Source organism: Mauremys mutica, chromosome 3, assembly GCF_020497125.1.
Source record: "Mauremys mutica isolate MM-2020 ecotype Southern chromosome 3, ASM2049712v1, whole genome shotgun sequence".
Lineage (NCBI taxonomy): Eukaryota > Metazoa > Chordata > Testudines > Geoemydidae > Mauremys > Mauremys mutica.
Window position 1 is genome coordinate 45,398,419 of NC_059074.1, and position 26,330 is coordinate 45,424,748.

Here is a 26,330-nt window from a genome sequence, read left to right on the forward strand (position 1 = left end):
GCCAGAATCTTTCCAATCTGTACTTGTATGTATGGAGTTTGCTAGTTTTCCATCTGTAAATACACATAATTCATTGGAAGCACTATTATTCATTGCTGATATTGTACATTATTGTGAGATTGCAATGCACAATTTTTTTTTCAAGTGTTAAGCGTAATTTGTTAAGGCTATCATTAAGCACCAATAGCAACTTGTTTATTTGGATGGAAGGGGAATTATACTGAGAAGCCATTTGCATTTTGAAAAACCTGAACAGATTTATTGGGTATTTTTATTGTAATTGATTTCTATATTTTTTGAGAAGAGAATGGGTTTGTTTGTTTTTTTTTTAAATAAATATTAAGCTATTGATTTATGGAATCTGCAAACTGTGTCTGCCAGAAAGTGATGTTCCAGAAGCCTTTGATTAAATTGTATGTAAAAGCCACTACTGTAGAGTAGGATTTTAGAAGTCTGATGCAAAGATCAAGGACTGGGATTAACTTTTTTTGTTCTGCTGATATTCTTGACAGTTTTCAGAAGTTCCTTTAGTTACTAAAAAAAAAAATCTGACTGGTGCAAAAAGGGAAACTAAAACTAAACTCCTGGGAGATGCCAAAGGTTCTAGGGCCATTATATATCTTTAGTTTGTGAAAAAGAGAAGGCAATTTTAGGTCTTATGGACCCTGCCCTGCAAAGATTTATGCATGTAATTAATGATAAAGATGCAAATAGCACTATTGACTTCAGTGGGGCAGGATGAAAGTTATCCACATAGGTATACCCCCATAAAAGAAAAATTTAAAAAAACAAAAAATAAAATATTTGGAAAATGAAATTCAAGTAAAAAAATTGGCATAACATTTTCACATAAAAAAATTAAATAAATAAAAATAACATTTTCAAAATGACACAGATTTTTTTAAAAAATATTTTCTACTTTTCCATAATTCTGCTAAACAGTATAGTGTAGGTGGTCTCCACAGAAGAAAAATGGTCAAGAGATTAAAGCATGAGCTGCATATTAAGAGATCTGAGTTCTATTAATACTCTATATGTTTGGCCATGTCATTAATCCCTCTGTATCTCTTGTGACTAAGCTCTGTCCTTGTCTCCATGGGTCCTGTGTTTCCTGACAGATTTCACTAGCCTGAGAGGCTCACTGTGACCCTCCACATAGCTCTTCTCTCTCTAGAGGCAGGGATCACAGCCTACTGAGCCATTTTCATCATAAGCCAGCAAGGGAGGTGAGGAGAAGCTATCCTCCCTTGCACAGTCTCAGAGTCTCAATGATTAATCAGTGGGAAGTCCAGGCCCACCCTTTACTCTGGGCTCCAGCCCAGTGACCCTAATAGTATCAGCTATGGTAGTTGATCTTTTAGAAACAGGACACATAGAATTCCCTGGCTACTTCCCCACAGCAGCCCCCACTTCTTCAAGGTCCACTTCACCCTTACCTCAGGGCCTCCTTCCTTGTACCTGATATGCTGTGTATTACTCAGTCTCTCCAACAGCACAACTTCCTCCCACAGTTCCTGACATGCACACCCATCTCACTAACTGGGAGGTTTTTAACTAGTTTCAGCCAGCACCTGATTTGCTTCAGGTGTCCCTGTCAGCCTAGCTGTCTCCACTGCTTTCTGGAAGGATCTTAATTGGCCCCGGGTGTCTTGATTAACCTGGAGCAACTGCCATTTGGTTACCATGGTAACAGGGATTTGTTTAGCCTGGGGCTAACATACCTGTTTCTCACTACTTTCCTAAAGCCATCTGGCCTTGCCCCATCACACTCCCCTACCTCAAATGAATGTTGCGATACTTAATGTATTCATGTTTGTTCAGTGCTTCAGAAAGAAGGCACTATAGAAGTGCAAGTGATTTAGACTAGCCAGAAAACAAGTTCTGTTTAGTGGAAATTTTTGAGGTCTTAGAGTTTGTAAACTAGATGTTTCAAAAAATGTGAAAAAAAAGAGACTCAGCTCAGAATAGCCAGTTTCCCAGGAGTTGTGGTACTCACCTGGCATGTGGGACATACAGGATCGAGTCCCTGTTCTGCATGATTTAAAGCAGTCTCTCAGCCTTTTTGTGCTGACAACACCCTCTGGACTTAAAAAAAAAATTGAGACCCCTCCCCCCCCCACACACACAAAGACTTGAAAAGGTAGGGGGCTGAAGCTGCCCAAACCCCTCTGCCCAGGGCTGGGGCTGAAGCCACTTGAGCCCTGCCACCTGGGGCCAGGGATAAAGCTGCCCAAATCCAGGGCTGCAGCCATCTATAACCAAGGCTGAGGCCGAGCCCAAGCCCCCCCACATAGGGCCAAAGCAAAAGCCACCCAGGGCCAGGGCAGAGTCCCCCCACCATGGGCCAGGGCTGAAGCCATCCAGGGCTGAGACTGAGCCCAAGTCCTGCCACCTGGGGCTGAAGCCACCTGGGACCAAACACAAGCCCCTTCCCCTTCCCTTGCCTGGGCTGGGGCTCAAGCTGCCTGAACCTGATAGGGTTGCCACCTGCCCAGTTTTCACCTGGACAGTCTGGGTCTTGGCTTGTGTGGCAAGCCCTGATGTCCAGTTTTTTTGATCTGTGGAAACCTCTCATTGCTGATTTGAATTTAATCCACAGAGAGACACTTAACCTGCAAACACTCACCACTGACAAGAGGAGGGGGATATAGCCCAGTCAATCACCTTCACACCTGGCCAATCACAGCCTGCAGCCCTCCCTAGCCCACCCACTCCCAACCGCCCAACTGGGGAATGTTCAGAATGTTTCTCTGCCTGACGTTTGGCGGAACACAGGAACTGGACGGATGTGCAAAATCGGTGGAGGGGTGCTCACCTTCGTGCCTCTCTCAGGAGGGTGTGTTGCAAGTGGAGGAGCACCTGTTTCTTTCTTAGGTAGTAGTGCAAATAAGGGGAGTTCCCCCCATGTGGTCATCCATGTATATATAAATCCTCCTTTTCATCCCAGCTGTAAGTGCAAAACAGGGAGCCTCTGTCTGTGCGTGTGTGTATGTAAACAGAGAAGTTCAAATGAGTGTCTGTATATGAAAATCCCCCATGTGTGCAAATTGTGCTTATTACCACTAGGATGTGTGGGCAGATGTACCTCAGAGGTGTCAACCCTATGGGGGACGGGGAGATAGGAGTGAGTGGTGGGGTGAGGCCTTGGGGAGAAGAGGTGGAGCAGGGGGCTGTTACCCCAAAAATGGATTTTGGGACACTGCTATAATAACCTACCTATTGCCCCTTAGTCTGTTCGTCCCGAGGTAAAAGTTTCTGAGGTTGTTAAGGAAACACTAAAGGACATGGATATAACCTTCTGATAAACTAATTGATACAGGCAGTATTCTTTCCAAAACAAAGTATCTTTTATTAAAGTAACTAAGAATCCCTAATACAATATAATCTAAAAATCCTAAAAAGGGCACAAAATCTCTGACACAATCCCTTATTGCAAGTTAAAGAGCATTGAAATACAACAGCAATAGTTTAAATGATTCTCAGTGAAGCAGTTTTTTACAAGTGGCCAGCATGCAACAAATCTCTGGCAGCAGATCTCCAATTTGCTTTTAAGTTGTACATAAGTAAGATACAATTAAAACACACATGCTCACTTCAAGCATACACATATAAATAGGGTGACCAGATGTCACGATTTTATAGGAACAGTCCCAATTTTGGGGTCTTTTTCTTATATAAGCTCCTATTACCCTCCCCCCCCCGCCCCGTCCCGATTTTTTACATTTGCTGTCTGGTTACTGTACATATCAAATACTATGCTAATCTATACTACACTAAAATTATATTAAACCTGGCAATCTTACTTTATAAATCTGTTGGGTATCCCTTTAAATCACTGCTGCTGCTCAGCTTCTCTTCTCCTGTCACAGTTCCATTTGCAGCACACTCCTTGCAGCTTCTTTTTGCTCTGTCCCTTTAGCCCTTAGTTATTTTGTTTTAGTGTTGCCAATGCTGTGGCACTGCTGATGTTACAGACACTTTAGGTATTTTCTTCAGAATTCTAAACTGTCTTTTCAGCAGTTCTTTTGTCCTTTTGATCAGCCCCTCTAATCTCTCTCTTCCACAGTTCTTTCAGTGGTTCTTCTTGTTGGTTCCCCTTGCTGGCTTCCAATTCATCCGTCTTCTTCCGATCAGCTCTATCTTTCTCTCTGACTCAGACTAAGAAACTGCCTGCTGACAGCTGGCCTTTTATACTGTCTTATTGGGACTTTCTTCTATGCCCTTAAGCAATGATCCCATTCACACATGCTCAGTATCAACCATTACCTCAGAGCTATGATTGACAGCTTTGACTTGTAAAACAAGTTGTGACCAGCATGAGGGGGCTCTGACAAGCTGGCTACTCAGTTAACTGATCTCTCTGTCACCCTTATTGCACATGCTCAGTAGCCACCAATCTTACACATGCTCACGGTTATTTGCCTCAGAACTGTGAATCTGCTGGTATGCGCGCACACACACGGCTCTTTGCCAGAGCACCATTTTAGAAATCCTAGGTTTTCACTGGGCATGCTCAGGGTCTGCATCATCCATCTCAGGATGGAATAACATTTGCTTATTCATAATAAAGATCAGAAAAAAACAAATGGAGACTGGAGAATTTCTCTAGTGATAGGGTGAGGCCTTAGGGATCTGGTTACCAGCCATTAGTAAGGTGGCAACCATAGTTGCTGGAACTAAGAGTGCTGGAGGTGCTACCGCATCCCCTGGCTTGAAGTGGTTGCCATCATATACAGGGTTCACAGTTAGGTTCAAAGGTTCTTAGCACGCTCACTATAGAAATTGTTCCAGCAAGACTGGTGGCAACCCTAGAGCACAAGCCCTGCTGCACAGATCCTGTCACCCACCTAAACATGTCTCGCAATCCCCCAGGTTGAGAAACACTGATTTAGAGTAAGAACTCAAATCTAGGTCTCCTACATTCAAAGTCGTTGTGTCCAACACTGTGCTGTAGTGTCAGTGTCTCTTTCACTGGCTCAGTGAATATTTAATTATGTGTACAAAGTGGAGCAGCTCCAACAAGAGAGATTGAGAGACTATGTCCCATAGGCTAGGGACTAACCTGAGAGCTAGGCTCGAGTTCCTGCTCTGAATCAACCAAAGCATAACGTGAACCTGGGTCCCTGTGATGGGGTATACCAGACCCTCTGAGGCCCCCTGTTGGAGGCCTTGTGGCCTTGTCATACTTCGCCCCATAAAAGGGCAGTGGAGAGGTTCCTCCAAGCTACCTAGAGTGGCTGTGTGGGACACAACCAATCAGGGTCCATCAGCCTACTATAAGAAGAGCTGCAGTACCAGAGGAAGTTCAGTTCCTTGCTGGAGCTGTAGGGGTGTGGCTGGCTGATGGAGCTACAGAACCCCAGACAGGTAATGCTGCCAGAAGTTGGGGAAAGTGAGAAGGAGCCCTGAGTTGGTTGCTGGGACTCCATTAGGACAAGGCCTTGAGGTAAGGATGAAGATGGTGTGGAGCTGCAGGGAAGTGGCCCAGGAAATGAGAGACGCAAAATACTTAAAGGAACACAGCAGATGTTGGTGATCTACAGGGCCCCTGGGCTGGGACCTTGGTAGTGGGTAGGCTTGGGTCCCCCCTGCTCCAATTAGCCACTGGGGGGAAGTGGCCTGGACATTGAAGCACCCCAGAGGGGGAACTGAACCATAGTGGACCAGCTGGAAAGCTGTAGCCAGAAAGCCCCAAGAGGGCAAAAACTTTGTCCCTGCTCTGGGATAGAGTAGTGCTCCAGGGTTTCCTCCCTGGAAACAGTCAGAGAGAGCGTGTGCAGGTGTGTGCACTTGGCCAACGGGGCACTCACGAGAGGTGTGTGCACTCCATTAGGTGTCCCCCATATGTTAGGTGAGTGCCTTTGTTTTTCTGAGGTGTCTATATACCTCTCTGGTTTTGAGAAGAAATTCCATCCTGGACCTGAGAAATCTTCCCTATGAAGTTTTCATCAAAACCAATGTTTCCATGAAAGTTTCAATTTAGATAAATTGGCATTTCTGACAAAATAATAATAATAATAAAAAAATTCCCCATGAGCGCTGCAAGATATTAGTATTATGTCAATTAAGCCAGGGGTAATCGGAAACCATTTGTTTTCTTGTACAAAAATTATAACAAGGGAAAACAATGAAAACACAAAGCATAACAGTGAAAGAAGGAGATGGAATAGTAACTTCAAGCAAATCCTATGTAAATATTATAACAAATCAACCTGAATATGAATATTTTCTGTTATCATTTAGCTAGTTCATTCTGGAACAGAATGGCTTCTAACATGCTAGAAGTGCACATTACAAGCCTGCAATTTTGTAAGTAACTCAAAGTGGTCTGAAAAATGATGCTTTCAAAAAAACATTTCTTCTTATGTCTGTTTCTAACCCTGTAATTTCCTTTTCATGTTTAGAAGCTTCACAGGCCATGTTCAAACAGTCATTGGAGTCCTATTGGTTAGATATTCCTATTTCATTTGAATAACTGACAAATACATTGTCACTCAATATTTTTTATGTATGGACTCCACATTTCTGTAGGAAACAATGGATATTAGCAAGGGAAGAAAAATACTATTGGTCTAGATGTGCAATGCTGTTGATATTCAGTTTAAGACTCTTGCTATTTTCTGGATGTGGAGATGAGTTAAAGCTTTAAAAGAGTTTCAACTGGGTCTTCTGAATCAGGGCTTAAGTCACATCAAATGTCTATATCTGCATCAGATTCATGAAAATGCAGTTTCAATTCATAGCTCATTCCTTTTACACCTGTCTCCCTGAGATTTCACTTGCACCTTGGATGTGACACTTGGTTGAACTAATATCCTCGTCAACTCACTTCTTGTTACTTAACGTCATACAGTATTATTGCAAATGTACCCAGTGAATGTGGCGTGAGGAAATTATTCAAGCTGACTCTTTCAGACCAAAATAGATTCAAATACATTTTTCATATTTAGTTGATTTTGGTATAAAAACAGGCATCTTCCATTCTATTATAGTACAACTAACTCTCTATTTCACTGTATTCTGCATTTAACTTTGTTGCACTCTCCTAGGGACTCTAGTCCATACTGATAACAAAGACAACACTCATGCTAACATGACAGATTCCACAGTCTCTTTGGTAATTTTGAATTCTCAGCTTAAATTCATTGTGCTAGAAAGAAGGAGCTCCAATTGTTAAAATGTGATGTATTGATGCAGCCGTTAGTGTTAGCACTAATTCCTCAAGTCTCCTGAGGTGGGTGGGTGAAAATTGTCTGCCTCTTTCCTATTCAGCCTCCATATACCGTTGAATATTGCCATATTTTGGAGTGTACTGGTACATGCTGTTTAACTAGCTTTCACTGTGTGAGAGCCTTTGTGTCATTTGGGATTTTAGTTATTCTGTGGCAGGTGCTTGACTTAATGTAAAGATCTTTGAAAATAAAGTGCTCTGTATGTACTATTCTATTAATAATACTTAGTACTCATACAGAGCCTTTTGTTTTTAAAGTCCTGTGGAAACAGTAACTAATTAGCCCTCAGAATAAGATTGTGAAGCTGAAAAAATACTATTATACCATTTCACAATTGAAAAAATTAAACAAAGAATGATTTGAGGCTACCGTCAATTAGACACATGTTGCTCGGACTTAAAAACCTTCTCGAACAAACAAATTAATAGAAATTCTTAGGACAGTAATTAGAACTCTACTGTTGCTTTATCTAAAACTTTTGGGCTTAGCTGACCTTTCTGGCTTTTTTCTTTGGTTAATAATATACCAGATAGCAATGTAACAGTGGGTGCAGAATAATATTCTTTCCATTCAGTGGTCAAGGATTTTGCATTTCATCCATCATTTACAACTTGTAGTGCTGATTGTGCAAACACACATATATGAACAAATATATAACTAAAGAATTTTTGTAAAAGTGAGACACACTGGGCACAAAACTCTGCCAGATCACAGACCTAATATTAAGAAACTTTGTTTGGATTATTTATTATTTTAAGTTCTGTAGTTACATTGGGCATGAATTTCAGAGCTGAACAGTACCCAAATCCTCCATTTGCACTTTGCTTTCTCTCCAGAGGCTTGGAACAATGTAATGGCCTGTAGTTATAAGTTACCACACAGCTCTTCATAAGCAAGCACATTTATTCTTAAGGTGGAAACATTACAGAGGAAATATATTCAAAATAATAAAAGAACCCACACACATGCAAAAAAAGCTTACCAGAAGCCACCCCAGCACCAACATCTGGCTCTCGTATGTGTCAGTCCTTCAAAACTCACAACTGAATTTTCCCAGTGGTTATGAGTTCATAATCATCTGAGATTCAGAACCAGAACATCCATGAAGAATTTGTTCCTTTCTATAGCTTGAGCCTTTGATCTTGGCCTCATATAACAGGTGGTCAGCCAACTCCTAAGGGAATAGTTTCAAAAGACTGGGTTTTTGCATAATTAGAGGTGAGAAATTTTCATTCACCTCTCACTAGATAGTCTCCAGGAAAACCACTTAACACTTTTGTTCCAAAAGTCCATTCTTGTCTGGCACATTGTGCAATATAGTCCTTTGAAAACCCATGTCTCACATCTGTCACATCTCCGTCCTTGAGAAGTTATATTCAATCCTGGCCCATAGTAACACATATACCATTCATTTAATATAATGAACCTCAGAGATATTTAAACTTAATTCAGTAAGGTCTCCCAACAATATGACAGGAAATTGCCATATATGTCACAATATTTTGTGGCACAAATCCATGAGAAAATGGGATATTGTCCAGGGTCATAGAACTTACCCATTTTCATCACAGCTGTCTGTAGTAACAGAAACAGTAAAACTTTGCTCTGAATCACATCTGTAAATTTCAAAATTTGTTTTCTTGTGTGATCGCTCCCAAAGGCCTCTTGTTACTTCCTCTTCTGCCCCATAGTTAAACAAATGTTTAAAATACCAAGGCCTTTTGTCAAGGAATGTATTAGAAAACAATTTGCATTTGCTGCATAGAAGAAACCTACATGATGTGAACCTAGCTGAAGGATGTCAAGCTATATAAAAACAGATATATTTTGCCGTCTAACCAGGAGTCAATTTATTATATGATGGTCACAGAACACTGAGCAGGGCTCCCTGTCAGCAAATCTGTCCTCCTCACCAACAAATGAAATGTCATCAAAAAAACATGATGCGCTTACTACTGCAGTGCTATATGTTTTCTTTTTTTGTATAGTCCTGGGTCACATTGAAATCTGCCTTCCCTGCAAGGGTTTTCCAGCCTTGTAGGGGAAATGCCATTGATTTACATTGTCTTCCTATAAATAGTCACTCCATTTCTGCAGGTCAGCCAGACATTTAAGTGTTCAGGACAGTGTGCACTTGTCTTCAGCGTGCTGATAGATAGATAGATAGATAGAAAGATAGATAGATAGATATGTGTGTGTGTATGTAAAATGTATATCTTTATTGATTATATATATATGGGCTGTCAAGCGATTAAAATATTAATCATGATTAAGTACTTGATTAATTGCACTGCAAAACAATAACAGAATACCATTTATTTAAAAATTTTGAAATTTTTCTGCATTGTCAAATATATTGATTTCAATTACAACACAATATAAAGTATACAATGCTAATTTTATATATATATATTTTATTACAAATACGATTAAAATGAACATACATCAGTCCACACTGCTTTGGATTGTTATGGAGCTGAACCTGTCAGCATGGAGGCATGTCCTCTGGAATGGTGGTTGAAGCATCAAGAGAAATATGAATCTTTAGCACATCTGGCATATAAATATTTTGCAATGCTGGCTATAACAGTGCCATGCAAATGCTTGTTCTCAGTTTCAGGTGACACTGTAAACAAGAAGCAGGCAGCATTATCTTCTGCAAATGTAAACAAACTTTCTCTGAGCGACTGGCTGAACAAGAAATAGGACTGATTAGACTTTGTTTTATTTTTGAATGCAGGGTTATTTTGTACATAATTCAACATTCTTAAGGTGCACTTTCATGATAAAGAGATTGCACAACAGTACTTGTATGAGGTAAACTGAAAAAATATTCTTTCTTTTGTTATCATTTTTACAGTACAAATATTTGTAATAAAAATAATATAAAGTGAGCACTGTACACTTTGTATTCTGTGTTGTAATTGAAATAGATATATTTGGAAATGCAGAAAAACATCCAAAAATATTTAATAAATTTCAATTGGTATTGGTTAACAGTGTGATTAATTTATTTGAGTTAATCATTTGAATTAACTTAAATTAATCAACAGCCCTCATAAATAAAATATGAAAGAAAATCATGCAGTGCTATGTTAAATAGGACAAACTATTTTCCTACTGCTGAATCCAAGGGCCTATGAGGGTGACAGGCTACTGATTTTTATTTTAACAACAGTTCTTGTTCTCTTTCCCTTTAACTCAGCCTACTGAGTCCAGGGACATATAAGGGGTCAGCTTGGGAGTGCTGATTAACCCAGTCTTCTCAGATACGCTCTGTTAGAGAGCGTATGCGTGTGACACCAGACAGCAAGTGTGAAAAATCAGGACAGGGGGTGGGGGGCGGGTATTAGGAGCCTATATAAGAAAAAGACCCCAAAATTGGAACTATCCCTATAAAATTGGGACAGCTGGTCACATATGTATGTGTTCCTCTGATTCTGGGGCTGGAAGAACCCAGTCCTGAGGATCTTAGGTCCTGCAGGATAGCTCCATTGGGAATGAACTTGCAGCAGGGAGAAGTAGAGCTCCATATGAGAACACAAGTGACACAAGCAGAATAGATAGAATTACAGCACCCACCACCCCCAAACCCTAATAAATGAGTATATCCCAAAGTAATGGGCTAATCTGGTAACAGATGCATCAGGCAAGGTATTTTCAGTAGAGCTAGGGAAATTTATTATCATTATACAAGGAACTTGTAAGACCTCACCTGGAATGCTGTGTGCAATTCTGGTCTCCCTTGTTTAAGGAAAATGAATTCAAACTGGAAGAGGTGCAGAGAAGGGCTGCTAGGATGATCAGAGGCATGGAGAACCTAATTTATGAGAGGAGATTTAAGGAGCTTGGATTATTTAGTCTAACCAAATGAAGACTGAGGGGAAATATGACTGCTCCCTATAAATACATCAGAGGGATAAACACCAGGGGGAAAAAGGAGTTATTTAAGTTATGGGCCAATGCTTTCACAAGAACAAATGGATATAAACTGGCCACTAATCTGCTGGAGGTAGCGGGGGAGTGCGCGTTTATAACCAAGACTACTAAATCAGCAGCTAGTCAGGAGCTGTAGCCATTCTGTGAGTTCTAAGGCAATGCAGCTTGCCTAGCAGTGCAGTTAGTCAGGGAGCAGGCCAGCAGCTGTTCCTAGCTTGTCTGGTCCCTGACCACAAAAGATTGAGGTATCTAGATTGAGATTATCCTGGCTATTTATTGAATGTGCTAGGTCCTTATGATTTGTTTGTATTTTTCTTTAAAATGTACATTGCATTTTGTTAATGTACAGTAAACACTGAGGTATACATATGTGGTGAATTTATAATGTATATATTTAAGACCTGAGTATTGCTGGTCAGAATTTTACCCATATTGTTTTATGTTCGTATATAGGCAAACAGTTAATCATATATTTAAATGATCCCATTTTTGATTGACATAGTTGAAAAATGTTTCTAATTTTTCCCAATATAGGGCACTCAAGGAGGTGAGGGGTGAGACCATTAGCAGGACTGCAAACCCACAGTCCTGTTTGTTTCCTCTGCCGATACACACACCTGAGTGTGCATTATATTTTTCTAGTCAGAGCATCACACTAGATTGGAAGCTTCTACTGGAACAAAAGACAAGATTTTTATTTTATTGGTTTTGTTCTTTTGGCATTTCAGCATATATTTGCAAGGTGCTGAGGTATTACACTTGCTGGAATTGTAAATTACAGTGTCAATATCTTTGTGGGTTTAACTGACAGACCTTATAAGTGACCTTCCCAGGGACACTATGTTGTTGTCTTTTCCTTGTCAAAAGGAGTCCCCCTTTCCTGTTAAATGTTAAATAGCATTAATGAGGATGAGAACTCATTTTTTCCTGGCTTGGCAATTATGCGTTCAAGCAGATTTTCTAGCATTCCTATTGTTGCAAATGAATTATCCATCACATATCATACAATATATGCACAGGTAACATATTGCTTTCTTAAACCAAATATAGTGAACTTTTTTTTTTAAGATTAGACATTTGTTTGCTGTTGATGGCAATAAAGATGTATTGTTCCTCAAATTTGGATATCACTTTGCCCATTAAATGACTTCAGAGAGACTGAGCTAAATTCAGTGTCCAAAAGAAAGCTGTTGGAGTTCTCTATAAATAGGACTTGCTTTTCCCTTTTCTTTGATTTTGAACTAGATGATACAGAAGACTAGGATACAGCAGAATCTCTTAATGTTCACAGTAGGGAATAACGCAAGCAATATATAGAAAAACCATACATCTTTCAAATAGATATTATATCTTAAACTGAAGATTCTTCTGCTTTCTGAAAAGATACTAGTGTTAAGACCAGCAAATCAGATAAAATTAGTTAACCAAGTGGAATCAAATCCAGTGTAAAATGTCTCCAAACTCAGGAAGTATCAACAACTACTAAAGTGAAACAAGGAGTTCTAATGGGCAAAGAGCATCTTCAAGGAGATGCTGATTATTAGAACATGGATGTTTATCTTGTTTTGGTTTCTGACAAATCAAAGTTAATCTGTCAATAATTTATATTTAATAAAGAGTAAAATAAAGTAAGGGAGATTATGAGAAAATATGAGTTCTGTTTCTATAGAGACAGACAATGAGTTGGGTTCTGTTGTAATAGTGGGGCCTAAAAATTTATCTAATTGTGAACTCACCTGTCAAAAGTATATGAAAGTTCACAAGAGGTCACAATAACCCTATAATAACACATGTTGATGAAAAAGATACAAAAAGGAGACAGAAGAAATAAATTAGTCTAAATAAAGGGCCTTCTGATATGGTTCAAGGATTACATTAAGATCATGCTTGGTAAAAGCAGAAGATGTAGAACAAGAACTTAATGAACCAAAATTGGTGTGTCAGATATTAGGCCTAATTGGTGGACAAAATAATGAGAGGATGCTTATTCCACCCATCATTCCCCTTTTGTGTCTTTAAAGAGAGAGATTCTGGGGAGGAAGGAGAAGAGTGGACAGAGGCTACTGACTCATGCTTCACCATCATGGCTGCCACCCCCACTATCTCCTGAGACCCTGGATCTTCTTTGTACTAACCTTAAGAGATGACCTGACCAGACCAGGCCAGAGCGAGGACTCAGACACCTTTGCTACTTCTGCTGGCTCCAGCTAAATCCCAAATACTACCTGTGATAAAATAGGATCCGACTTTAAAAGCAGCAGCAACACCTAATCTAATATAATCTCAACTAATTTCTTCTCTTTTTCCTTAGGAAGGGCAGTTTTGGAGTTTAACAGCAGCAACAACAGTAGTTCCAGCCCATCCCAACTAACTTTTGCTCTTTTACCCAATGAAACGGTTGTTACCATCTTCAATACCATCTAAGGGACTGTCAAACAAGGGCTGGTTTTATTTTTTTCCTTCTAAAATTCTCTCTAGTTAAAGGAAAAGGGAACAAGAAATGCTGTTAAAATAAAATTTTCACTTAATACTTTACATTTCAAATGTTTTAACTGTTTTTCTTTTTCTTCTGTATCATTAATAAAAAGTTTTAAAGGATTTTAATAGTTTGTTTGCCATGGCTGATGTCTCTGTATGCCAAACTCTGGACCTTGTTTAACACTGTTTAATTTGGACAATGACTGGGTTATGTTAACTCCTTTAGCTCATATATCCCCTCTAACTTCATACAACAGTGAGTAAAGTTTATTCTGACCCTCTGTTATTTAGGGGTATTTTGTCTCCCTATGGCTGAGTGGATGGGTAAGTTGATTAAACGAGCAGGGTGCAAAGAAAGAAAACAAAACCCAAACCAAAACATTTTAACCCACCATCAATACAAAGTTTGCCAAAACAAAGTTTTCAGTCTCATTAGAGGCCCAATCCTGACAGGTGCGCTGAACACTAATTAAGGCACTCAGAACCTTGTAGGAGGTGCTCAGAACCTTACTTTATCAGACCTGAAAACACCTTTGTTTGTCAGCATAGACAACTCTCTCAATAAGGAGATCCCTATAAAGAGAGCATATGGTAAATTTCACCCCTATCTGAATGTGTGTGTGTGTGTGTGTGTGTGTGTGTGTGTGTGTATAGCTTTAAAATGAACTTTGTGGGGTTTTTTTAAGTTAGCCAGTGGATTATTTATATTGATTTTTTTTTAAAGCACAGCTCCTTGGATATTTTTGCAACATGTTTATGCTATGGACTCAGTGGCATTGTATGTATAAATAGATTATTTTAGTCGCTTTTACATATTTTTCAGGAAAATTTGGGTTTCCATGCAAACAGTTTCTGCTGAAAAGATCACGCAATATAATTCTATATTAGACCTCTTAAAACAAAGAGGTACACAGGTACAAGTTATCATGACTTAATTACATTTATAATATGCAAACAGAATAAAGGCAGAACCAGTGATATATCTACTTGATGTTTTAAGAGGGCTAGTTTTAAAAGCTGAAAACATTTATGAGCCAAATCAGGAAGAATTTAATCAGAAAAATGTGAATGACAATTGAGAATTGTTTAAGAACACTTTACTAGATGGCCAAAAAAACAGAATCATAGACTCATATTAGGGTTGGAAGAGACCTCAGGAGGTCATCTAGTCCAACCACCTGCTCAAAGCAGGACCAACACCAACTAAATCATCCCAACCAGGGCTTTGTCAAGCTGGGCCTTAAAAACCTCTAAGGATGGAGATTCCACCACCCATTCCAGTGCTTCACCACCCTCCTAGTGAAATAGTATTTCCTAATATCCAACCTAGACCTCCGGCACTACAACTTGAGACAATTGCTCCTTATTCTGTCATCTACCACCATTGAGAACAGCTGAGTTCCATCCTCTTTGGAATGCCCCTTCAGGTAGTTGAAGGCTGCTATCAAATCCCCCCTCATTCTTCTCTTCTGCAGACTAAACAAGCCCAGTACCCTCAGCCTCTCCTCGTAAGTTATGTGCCCCAGCAGCCTGATCATTTTTGTTGCCCTCCGTTGGACTCTTTCCAATTTGACCACATCCTTTCTGTAGTGGGGAGCCCAAAACTGGAGGCAATACTCCAGATGTGGCCTCACCAGTGCTGAATAGAGGGGAATAATCACTTCCCTTGATTTGCTCAGAATGCTCCTACTAGTGCAGCCCAATATGTCATTAGCCTTCTTGGCAACAAGGGCACACTACTGACTCATCCAGCTTCTCATCCACTGTAATCCCCAGGTCCTTTTCTGCAGAACTGCTGCTTAGCCAGTTGGTCCCCAGCCTGTAGTGGTGCATGGGATTCTTCCTTCCTAAGTGCAGGACTCTGTGTTGAACCTCATCAGATTTCTTTTGTCCCAATCCTCCAATTTCTTTAGGTCACTCTGGACCCTATCCCTACCCTCCAACATATCTACCTCTCCCCCAAGCTTAGTGTCATCCGCGAACTTGCTGAGGGTGCAATCTATCCCATCGTCCAGATCAGGGGTCGGCAGCCTACAGCACACGTGCCAAAGGTGGCACGCGAGCCGATTTTTGATGGCACGCGGGGCGGGCTGAGCCACTCAGACCACCACCGCTCTGGGGTTTCCACCGCTGGCTCCTGCCAGCCAGGGTCCCACCGCCGGTCCCATTCAGCGCCTGCTGCTGACCTGTGGGAAGGAACCCCAGGCTGGCAGCGGGCTGAGACCCCAGCTGGCAGGAGCCGGGGGCAGAAACCCCAGAGTGGCAGCAGGCTGAGCCGCTCAGTCACTACTCTGGGGTTCCAGCAGGGGTCCCCACTGTGCAGCTCAACTTACCTTGCTTCCAGTTGGAGGCTTCCTTGCAGACAGGGTCCAGGCCTCCAGCCCTGCTCAGGCCTACCAGCCGCCAGATCCACTCACCTCAGCTGCCAATCTTGGGTTCCAGCTGCTGACCTCCTGTAGCCAGGGTCTGGCTCTCCAGCCTTGCTCAGCCTGCTTTCCAGCCTGGAGTCCTAGCAGACCACCCTGCGCTCTGCTCTAGCCTTGGATCAGTGCTCTGTAGCCTCCCTGCTGTGGCCCACTGTCCCCAGCCTGGGACAGTGAGGGTTGCACACCAGGCAAGAGGGGGTGCAGCTCAGCACCCCCATCTTAAAATTGCTTATCTCAGACCACACTGGGTTTGACCTTGTGCCTGCCTTCTATCACCATTTTTTTCCCACTGAGAGTTGAAGGGAACATTTGACAAAATGGCAGCTCCTAAGAAAGCGAAGCTAGATGTCCGATCATTTCAGCCTGCTTAGACAGACGCATTTGGATTTATTGAAAAGAAGGACTGTGCTATTTGTGCTTTCTGTTATGAAAGTGTTTGTTTGTCGCACGTCAAGTGTTCGACGTTTTGAAACAAAGCACGAGAACCTTTCTTGATGAAGCAGACAAGACTGAATCAATCAAAAAGGCAGTAGCAGCCTATGAGAAGCAAAGCAGTGTTTTTAAAAGCTTAAATGTAAGTAAAAATCAAGCTACAGAAGGAAGTTACAAGATTGCACAGTGCATTGCAAAAAACGGAAAACCATTTACAGATGGGGAACATAAAAAAAAATTTTCTCAGCAGTTCGGAGATTTTGTTCAATGATTTGCCAAATAAAGATACAATCATATCTAGAATAAAAGAACTGCCCATCTCTGCCAGAACAGTTGAGAGATGCATAAGTGAAATGCAGAAAACGTTAAGGAAAAGCAGATGACTGCACTGAAAGACACAGCAGTGTTTTGTGTTGCAGTTGATGAGAGCATGGATATAAACAACGTTCTACGTTTTTGGCAATTGTTGCAAGATATTATGCTTCCAATGAAATCCAAGAGGAACTTTGTTGCCTAAAACCCCTGCATGGCACAACAAAGGGGGAAGATATACTGGAAAGTTTTGTAAACCATTTTGAAGAATGAGGAGTTGACATCAGAAAAATATTTTGTGTGACAACAGATGGTGCTCCTGCCATGGTTGGAAAACAGAAGGGATTTGTAAAGTTACTTGAAGATCAAATTGGCCGTCTGACAGTCAAATTTCACTGTATCATCCATCAAGAAAACCTGTGTGCTAAAATTTCTAATTCAGAGCTTAATAATGTGATGAATACAGTGGTGTGAATTGTGAATTTCCTTGTTGCTTGATCTGCTTTGACTCACAAACAATTTCAAGCACTGCTAGAAGAGATGGACATTGCTTATAACGATATCCCACTTCACAGCAACATTCGGTGGCTAAGTCGTGGCAAGGTTTTGGTGCACTTTGTAAACTTTTAAGGCAATCAAGGCCTTTTTGTTGGAAAAAGAACAAAACTACCCCAAACTGGATGATGACAAATGGCTGTGTAAGCTCATGTTTCTAACTGATATCACCGCTCACCTAAACGAACTCAACCTCTGTCTCCAGGATGCAGGGCAAACAGTTCTGGGTCTTTATGAAGCCTGGAAAGCATTTGTTGTGAAATTAGCAGTTTTTCCAGGATATTCAAACTTCTTCTTTTCACTACTTCCAAAACATAAAAGAGCTATCGATACATTGCACTGTCAGTGTCGATGAGATTGGAAAGTACATGCAAGAACTGGAATCAGAATTTTCTGACAGATTTCAAGATTTCCAGCAATTTGTCCCAATGCTTTCTTTTCTAATTAAACCTGAAAAGTTCAACAAAAGTGACTTGGATTTGTCTGTATTTCAGTGGATGGGTGTTGAAGACTTCAAAATGCAACTCATTCAGTTAAAAAGCTCAGAATTGTGGACATCAAAGTTTGTGGATCTGCGGGGGGGATCATGGGGCTTCTATTCTGACTTGCTGGACGTCCCTGCCAGTGAAATTTAACTGTTTGAAGAAAATTGCATTTGCAATGCTTTCAGCATTTGGATCCACATACCTGTGTGAACAGGTATTTTCACACATGAAATCTGTCCTCTGTCCCTCTTGGAGCCAGTTAACAACCGATCACTCAGAAGACTGTGTGCAGCTTAGAGTATCCAAATACGTGCCAGACATTGGAAAACTCAGCTAGGAAAAGCAAGGGCAAGGATCACACTAAACTGATAAGACCTGCATTTTAATTTAATTTTAAATAAAGCTTCTGAAACATTTTGAAAACCTTGTTTACTTTACATATAACTGGTTATATACTATATATATATACTTGGTTATATACTATATACTTATAGAGAGACCTTCTAAAAAAGGTTAAAATATATTACCGGCACGCAAAGCATTAAATTAGAACATATAAATGAAGACTCAGCACAGCACTTCTGAAAGGTTGCCGACCCCTGGTCCAGATCATTAATAAAGATGTTGAACAAAACCGGCCCTAAGACTGACCCCTGGGGCACTCAGCTTGATACCAGCTGCCAACTAGACATTGTCTGGCTCGATGGCTAGTGATCAATGGATCAATCTAGCCAGCTTTCTATCCACTTGATAGTCTATTCATCCAGTCCATACTTTTTTAACTTGCCGGCAAGAATGCTGTGGGAGACTGTATCAAAAGCTTTGTTAAAGTCAAGATATATCACATCCATTGCTTTCCCTGTATCCACAGAGCCAGTTATCTCATCATAGAAAGCAATCAGGTTGGTCAGGCATGACTTGTCCTTTGTGAATCCATGTTCACTGTTCCTGATCATTTCTCCACGTGCTTCAAAATGGATTCCTTGAGGACCTGCTCCATGATTTTTCCAGGTACTGAGGTGAGGCTGACCAGTCTGTAGTTCCCCAGCTTCTCCTTTATCCCCTTTTTAAAGATGGGCACTATATTTGCCTTTTTCCAATTGTCCGGGACCTCCCCCAATTATCATGAGTTTTCAAAGATAATGGCCAATGGCTCTGCAATCGCATCAGCCAATTCCCTCAGCACCCTCAGATGCACGAGATTGGGACCCATGGACTTGTGCATGTCCAGCTTTTCTAAATAGTCCTTAACCTGTTCTTTCACCACTGCGGGCATAATGGGAAAAGAAGGCTATATTGGTTACCAAAAACAACAACCTGGTTTAGAGGGGAAGCGAAGGCAGCTATAAAAAAATTACAAAACAAATGTGTGACAGAGTGCAGGAAGCCTGCAGTCTGACCCTAAATTAGCTCCTCCCAGCCATATTTGATTGGGGAATGAAATGTAATTTGTTAATCAGGATAGCACACTGGGTGAGCTCAACGAAGAATTAGCCTGTCAGCTGAGGACTGATAGAAAGGTACATGAAGAAATGCAATTGAAGGTGGGGAGGGGAGGAACAGGGTTATTTGAGCCACATCTGAGTGGACATGTCTACACAGCAAAGAAAAACCCATGGCTGGCCTATGCCAGATGATTTGGGCTCACAGAGCTTGGGCTGCAGGGCTGTTTCATTGCTGTGTATTCTTCCAGGTTTGGGATAAAGCCCAGGCTGTAGGACCCTGCATGGTGGCAACCACTGATTGATATATGTGATCCCAAAATTTCATCCCCAAAATATAAGTTCTCTTTGAAACCTCAAAACAAATTGTTGCAAATGTTCATAAAATTGTTCTCCTTGGTTGAAATTTTGTGAGCCAAGTCTCAGGCCAGAATATTCTTTCCAGAAGAATATTGAAGGAAAGAATTAACAATGGGAGTACTGATACTTAACTGCAGCATCCTGAAATAAACTCTGATAATGCAACATGTGAATTTGTGCCTATTGCTCTCAGTTTCTGTATAAAACATCCTTTCTAGCACCTGAACACACTGAGGTCATCTCAGCTACAAGGCACTCAGAATTAGATCCACAAAGGGATTTGAGTGCCTCACTGCCACTTTAGGTATCCAACCCCCAATCAGCTACTGCCTAACCTATAAGCATCTGTGTTGCTGCCGATAAGTTGCCTACGTTTCTGTCAGCAGGCCTCTGCAAAACGATGCAGAGCTGCTTGACACCCTAGCTCAGGCCTATGCCCTGGCAGGATTCTCACATTGGGCATCCCTGCCCATCTCTCCTTCAGTGCCCAATCCAATAGACACACTTACAGCATGCTTAGCCTGCACAAAAGACAGCTGAGGGCAACCAGATTGGGAATTTGGGGGGGAGAGCAGCATGTCCCAGAATACCCATAGCCCAGTGGTTAGGGCACTCACTGGGATGTAGGAGAGCTGTTTTCAGGTCCCTATTCTGCCTGGTGTGAAGCAGGAATTTGATTTGAGTCTGTCAGATATCAGGTGAGTAACCACCGTCCAGGCTACTGGATATTCTAGTGTGGGTCTCTCTCCTGTTGAAACTATGTGTAAATCATTAAATATTCATCTGGCCAGAGAGAAATTCACTTGGTGGTTAGGGTGCTCCCTGGAATGTAGGTAGACCCAAATTCAAGTCCCTGCTCCAAAATCAGGCCAAGCAGGAATTTAAAAACAGCTCTCCTACATCCCAGATGAGTGCCCTAGCCATGGGATATTAACTATAACAGAGTGGGGATCTCAGCCTGTGAATTGTTTTCATGAGAAAGAACTGCCCTACTTAGGCACCTAACTCCAGCACGGGGTTCACGGCTGTTTGGCATTTCCTGTTGGCTAGTTTAAGCAGCTCCCTGCTCAGTGTGCTGGCTTTCATTAATCCCATTCTTAAGCACCTAACTATCCCCATGCATTGTACAGGGAGCCTGGGTGCCTGGGCTGCATATTTCATGGGGCAGCAGGGTGCTTGAAAGCCAGGTGTTGTCAAGCCTAAGTGGATCTAGCATTCAAATACCACATTAAGGGTTTCATGGAATAAGATATTGAGTGCTCTGGTCCCCATTTAGCAAACAAAACATGTGCTTAACGTTACCTGGGGGCGGGAGGCAGAGGGAGTAAGAGGAACCATTGAGCCCATAGTGCTTGGGTTTCATGGTGATGAGTGTGGAATAAACCCAACTAGCTAAATTCCTTTATAATTTGAAAAGTTAAATATACAACAAAACACTGGATCATTAAATAGTTAGTACATTAATAAAAGAAAACAAAGATTTACAACTTTTGTATTTAACTCTTACTACCTCTTTCTACGTACCTAGTAAATTTATTGCTATCCCTTAGAGCTGTCCATTGCTGGGTCTATTGGATTTAGAGTTCTTGTTCCAGCAGATACTGTAGTTGCTATTGTGTTGAATACTTGTGTCTGATACACTAAAGCTAGATATGAGTACACTGTTCTATTCTATTATGGTACAGAGGTGTAGGAATAGAATTACAGCTTTTAACCACTATCCTGTTTACAAGAGCCCTTTTTGATTAATCTAAAATTCCAGGTTGAATGCCACACAGAAATTAAATAGAGTGAGAAAGTTTAAGGAAACAGTCACAGAAGTGTAGTTCTTGAAATAGGCACCACTGCCAAAAGTGAAAATAGAAAAACTTACACAGAAGGGATCAAGACATGGATCTGCAAAAATAGGAGAATGACTTGTTTATCTATATGTTGTCTATGATGTTGTAGGTAATTATTGAAGCCTGGCAGATGACTCATATGCAAGATGAACCATGTCTGCAAATAGCACCAATAAGTACCAAATGCTACATTTTGACACATATTCAGTTATTTTAAAAGTTTAGGCCTAGAGGACAAGGAATCATAATACCTACGTATTGTTCCTGCTTCCACCACTAAATTACAGTGTGATCTTGGGCAAGTCCTTTACCTTTCAGTGCTGCAGTTTACCCAGCTTTACAATAATAGTCACCTATTTTTCACAGGATGTTATGTGGCTGAATTAATTAACTTTTGTAAAGCTCATTTAGATTTTTGAATTAAAAGGTGAAATGCTATAAAAGTTCCAAGAATACTAAAGTATATAACCCCAATTCAGGAAAACACCTAAGCATGTACTTAACTTAAATCATGTGCTTAAATTCTTTCTAGAATTAGGTCAATATCATCACGTTAACTTTACAACTCTATATTTTAAATTACGCTCATAAGGAAAAAGGTGATGGGAAAATGCTTATTTTTTTCTATATATTCTGTCTTTGAAAGTTATCTTCATGACCTTTTCTGGCTGTATTTGAACTGAGAACACATAGCAACAACAACCCTGAACAAAGATCACACAGAACTGCTGTCTGTCTCTTGCTGAAGATTTTTGGTTTTGTACACCATCCATAACTTGTAACAGTGACTCCAGAAGATCAATCTATATCCTACATTTTTTTCCTACTTTCTTGTTCCAAAAGTCAGGGGCGTGCATTTCATGTTCATTGCATGCAACATCACAGTCTATACTGATAACATCATGGTTTGCCTGAAACATAAAGTTAATAAGAACAGAAGAATTGCTTTTGTTGTTTTATGAAAGTTCTCTCTTCTGTTGCAGCACATGGACAGAGATTTGATTTTGCTATTATAATATCACAAGCTGTACAGTTTTTTGAAAAAACACACTGTATCTGAGACAAAGAAAAATGAATCCTGTAAACTAGTAAAAATGTCAAAAGTATTTTCACTATATTTGAACAGCCCACGTGAATATATATATATATATATTAAGTAATCTGCTTATGTCACTGGGATTCTAATTGTGCACTAACTGCTTGGATAGGTTAGCATGAAATCTAATTTGCCCCTAATCTGCCAGAGGCAAAGGGAGCATAAAATAAACAATTTGTGTTAATTTCATGTTTTATGGTATGTATTTCTCTGCAATACAACTCAAAATAAAGAGGCAATAGGAGCTTCTGACTGGTTTTAATAGTAAACTTGAGAATGCCACATTTTTGCAGATGGTGTTGAAAATATGAAACTGGCTGTTTAATTTTAGGTTGGGTCAATGTGGGCTTCACAAACATGCTTATAGACCGGTAATGAGTACTGATGGAAGCCGTTTATATATTTCACCTTTAGTTCTCATACCCAGGATCAATCCACACAGATACGGAGCAAGGAATTTTCAAGAGAAAAGTCATAAGAATTGTGATTATCTCATTCTTTACCGATGGGAGAATAAAGTTAACAAAAATGCCTACCAGTGCTCACAACCTTTTCCACTAAATTACCTCTTGGCTACTCAAGTCATTAGAAGATCCCGTTACAGTGCAAAATGTATGGGAATTCATTACTACGGAGCCTCAGTACTTATTGTTGTGTCTAGATATTTTAGCTATAGACATAATTTTCTTTTTACTCCTAACAGTATTAGTGTCAATGGTCTAAGAGTTAATATGTCAGCACAAGGAATAAGGAGAACAAATGTAATTTGTTGGTTTTGAATAGTATTGAATTAAACAAATTGACACTGATTTCTTTTCATACCATTAAGATGGTAAATGCTTTAAGGTGCAGGCTGCAGGGATGGGTTTTTTTAAATGTACTCAGTGGCATGAAGCACATTGCCAGCCCTTATATAGTAAATCTAATCACTGTCTCAATAGTTGCCAGCTTACAAAATCAGCTTGTCATTTTAGTTTTGCTTTTTGATTTGGTGTCCTAGATGTCTGCAGAGGCTCATCTACCTGACCCATTGTCCATAAGTTGCTGCAGCTGCTCAGTCTCAGCGTCAAACTGAATGAAAAACTGAAAATCATCAAAGAAAAAGCTGGATGCAGCTAGCACTTAAAACCACAAAGTACAGACACTGCAGAATCATACCTGAAGTAGACTTCTGCAGCTATTGCTGTGTCTAGTATTAGAGGGGTACCATCCATCAAAAGAACATTTTTAAAATAACAGATGAGTTGCTTGCTGACTGCCAATAAACAGTTGTGATACTGAATAACACTAGGGCTCAATCTCCCTTCTCTTTCTCCTTTTTCATCATCACTAAAAGAACCATTCAAGGATCAAGAGTTCTTGTGAAGATTGAGGAAGTGAAGAGTCTGCAAATGAGCTTTAGAGAGAATTTCAATACCTGTGTCTGTCTAATCCCAGCTAAAGCAAAAACTTCATCCAAATTGCAAAAATAGTAAAGGAAGTGACAGAGCTTCATCTTCAGAAAGGGGAAGGAGAGTAAACATTCTGTCTAGGTTCTTATATGATGATCTTCACTGTGATATCTAGCCTCTGTACAGATTATATTTCTGTTCTCATTAATCAGCAGGGATTAGACTTTATTTTATTTATTTGTGAGGTTATTGTAAATAGTTTTCTATGGAAGTTAATTAGGGTGGCAGAAGGGGCACCTGCTCCTCCATCTTCAAAGCCAGGGCAGAAGGGATGCCAAGGAGGGTTATGGAGTTGGCAGATCAGATGCCCATCCCAATTCTCTGGGTATTGAACCTGGCCCTTGCTGCTATCGTTTCAGCCTGGCAGAGGGGTTACATTTAGAAACATGCTATAGGGCAGGCAAGGCGAAATCATGGCTTGCGAGCCACATGCCACTCTTTTACAGTTAAAGTGCAGCTTGCAGAACCCCCCATCCCCCACACGCCCATTCTCTGCCTACCAGACTGCAGGAGATGGGGAGAGCTTGGGGCTTCTTCCCTGTGGCAGGGTGGTGGAGGTAACAGAAGCCCTGTGAGAAGGGGGGATCTTGGGGCTTTAGCCCCATGCAGGCATGCTGGGGCTCAGACCCCTGCTATAGGGCATCATATTCACAACAGCATATGTACAGTAAGGGTTATATATCAGTCACAGCCCATAGGATAACCCTTCAGTACCAGCAATGCACAGCTCACCGCTAACTGTGTATGTACAAAGATGTTTAACAAAAAACAACAACAAAATCCTTTGGTTAAAATGTGTAGCAATTAGAGCACAAGTGTGAAATGAGATTCACCCAAGTTATCATTGTGCTAGGCTAAAAACGTAATTAATGTGACTGTGGATCTGAGATAGTATAGTGATGTCCAATATTATTTGCTGTAATGTACATTCACATTAAGTTGAGTAAACTATCAAAAGTGATATAGCAAAAATACAATTAGCTTTTTCATGCCTAGCCCACATACCAATATCAGAAGTGATAGGTGTTTAATGATTTCTGTATCTTTTGCACATGCAGATTATTAAATTTAGCGCCTTCACTTGACATTTTAAAAATATTGTCAGAGAAACCACATAAACAGAATATGACATCAGTTTTAAAGTCAATATCTGAAATTTTCATACTCTAATCTGGGGCAGCTAAGGTATTTCAACTATATTTGATTTCTGAAACAATGGTTTCTGACAGTGTCATTTTCCATTTTATAGCCAACTTGTGCTTCAGAATAAGACTGAAACATATTATTTCCTGCTTACTTTCTGCTAAATTCAATTAGCTCATAAGCATGAATTGATTTTAAGTTTCTCTCCTCTGCTTCTTGTTCTCGTGTTAAAACTTTATTTTTTGCATGTGTCTTCCTTCTGCCCACTTTAAGACAATGTTTCCTCTCTGTGAAAATCCTACATTATCATTATCAGGTATCTGTTCACCTTCTCTACCAATGACATTTCCTAATCTAAAAGTACAAAACGTTCAATATACATTTGTGGATCAGTGTAGTTTTTTAAAAGGATTTCATAAACTATTTTTGTCTCTAATCCTCTCAATAATAAAGTGTTAAATAATTAGACCTAATCTCTGTAAAAAATCAGATAACCCAGTCGACCACAACACAAGGTCTCATGAAATGAAAACATAAAGCCATATGCTATTTGCATATTGGAGACACTGCAGCTATTGCCACCTCTCCATATCCCCCTCTGTTTTCCTTGACATATTAAGCAGAGATCTTACTGGAACATAAGCTATTGATACACCACACAGCACCCTCAAATGAGCAATCACCCAGTATTAATCTCAGGATCATCTGTGCAAGAAAAGCACCAAGCCATTAACAAATGAGTCGATCCATCCCCATCCAGGACTGATGCTTTGTTTGAAACACCTGACTGAATAGCTAATCACTAATTTTGTTTTATATTTATTTAAGACTTTGGTTTTAACATGCTGTGTCTTTTAAAGCAACAAAAGCCGGAAAATTCAGCTAAGCTGAAACTCTATTCTTAACGTACCCATTGTATCCACTGTAGCTCGCGTGATATGTCAGAGCACACACACACATTTCTGAAGTTCCTTGCCAGAAAGCCACTAGGGGAAGGGATAGCTCAGTGGTTTTTGCATTGGCCTGCTAAACCCAGAGTTGTGAGTTCAATCCTTAAGAGGGCCATCTAGGGAAAATCAGTATTTGGTCCTGCTAGTGAAGGCAGGGGACTAGCAGGGCCGGCTCTAGGTTTTTTGCC

General features: G+C 40.4%; 2 long non-coding RNA genes across 3 annotated transcripts in view; one reads left to right on the forward strand and one right to left on the reverse strand.

Moving 5' to 3' along the window:
* Nucleotides 1-1,611, reverse strand: part of LOC123367043 — a 35,862-nt gene extending 34,251 nt beyond the window's left edge. For both annotated transcript variants that reach the window (XR_006578276.1, XR_006578275.1), the window contains exon 1: nt 1,437-1,611. This is a non-coding gene — a long non-coding RNA (uncharacterized LOC123367043). The remainder of the gene's footprint in view (nt 1-1,436) is intronic.
* A 953-nt stretch (nt 1,612-2,564) lies between these two features.
* LOC123367042 lies at nt 2,565-13,660 on the forward strand. Its single transcript, XR_006578274.1, has 3 exons — nt 2,565-2,874; nt 6,244-6,309; nt 13,193-13,660. It is a non-coding gene; the product is annotated as an uncharacterized LOC123367042 (long non-coding RNA).
* The last annotated feature ends 12,670 nt before the right edge of the window (nt 13,661-26,330 follow it).